The sequence below is a fragment of the Nannospalax galili genome, unplaced genomic scaffold, assembly GCF_000622305.1.
Source record: "Nannospalax galili isolate Female #2095 unplaced genomic scaffold, S.galili_v1.0 scaffold867, whole genome shotgun sequence".
Lineage (NCBI taxonomy): Eukaryota > Metazoa > Chordata > Mammalia > Rodentia > Spalacidae > Nannospalax > Nannospalax galili.
The window spans coordinates 511890-513049 of record NW_008355797.1 but is presented as its reverse complement, the minus strand read 5'-3'; the positions used below and the strand labels follow the sequence as shown (position 1 = coordinate 513049).

Below are 1160 nucleotides of genomic sequence, written 5' to 3'. Positions count from 1 at the left end.
TAGCTTTTTCATCTCTCCCCATATGATCCAAACAACCACATTATTCTAAGAGGTAACTGGTGGATTTTTCCTGCTTCAAATGGAAAGAAAATTTTTGTGGTAGTGGAACACTGGCTACTTGGAGAAGTCAGGCAGACATCACCCCAAATCACAGTCCAGGCCCGACCCACTGGGAACCATATGTGGCTCCAACAATTATTTTATATTTATGCATGCATCTGTGTGTCTGTGTTTGTATGTGCACATGAGTGTGGGTGCTGCAGAGGCCAGAAGGGGGCATCGGATTCCTTGGAGCTGGATTTAGTTTGCTGAGAACCTAACTCTGGTCCTCTGCAAACCCAAGAGGCTGTCAACTGCTGTCCAGCGCTCCGGCCCCTCACTTTCACATCGTTTCCCATTTTCAAACCTTACAGCCAGCACTTTGCTGTCTGAGCCTTAGAATCCTGTGAGAAGAGGAGGCCGGATTATCCCCATTTTAGGCTGGTTAGGGCAGGCACCTCTCCTCCTTGCCTTAAGTGCATCCTGGGCTTAGGAATCACAGATGTGATCTGGAGTGGACAAGAGTTGGGTCTTGAAGGACAAGAAGGTAGGGATGGTTGGCAGGAGACTTAGGGCTACAGGTCTGGCTAGAGGATTGGGGAGGGGGCCTCAAAGGGACGCTTAAGTCAGACTCACCTACATCCTGGACACGAGCCCTTCTCTTCTTTTTGGTTCCACCACATCATACACCTCAAAGGGTTAAAAGTAGCTTTCACATGATTTCCCGATCTCCCAGGTAACTTGGGCAGCTGCTTCAGGAGGGAAATAAACGTCCCGAAACAATTTTTTCAGTTCATGAACCTGGCAATACACCCCAGCCCCCCACAGCAAAGAAGCACACCCCTTTGGGTAAAAGGTGCCGGGGGGAGGGACTCTGAAAGTTGGCAGGTGATGGGGAGGCGGGTAGGGCTGCCCCAGAGAGCGTGGGGCCAGAGGGCGGCACCGAGAATGCCCCTTCCCTCCCCGGCTCCGGCTCTCAGCGCAGCAGGTTTCCGTCGGGGGCGGGAGCCCCAAAGGGCTGGGGTCAGTGGAAAGAAGCGGGGTGCGGGCGAGCGGGTGCCAGGTGCACACACCTGGCGCCTCGTGGAATGAAATCTTAATTAATTATTAAGCTGGGCTCC

General features: G+C 52.8%; 1 protein-coding gene across 3 annotated transcripts in view; it reads left to right on the top strand.

Moving 5' to 3' along the window:
- The first annotated feature begins 944 nt into the window (after positions 1–944).
- Adcy6 (adenylate cyclase 6) overlaps positions 945–1160 on the top strand; it is a 25686-nt gene continuing 25470 nt past the window's right edge. For 2 of the 3 annotated variants that reach the window (XR_003847123.1, XM_029556414.1), the window contains exon 1: positions 945–1062. The gene's annotated coding sequence lies outside the window, so the exon portion shown is untranslated. The remainder of the gene's footprint in view (positions 1063–1160) is intronic. The other variant, XM_008853656.3, reaches the window with a different exon arrangement.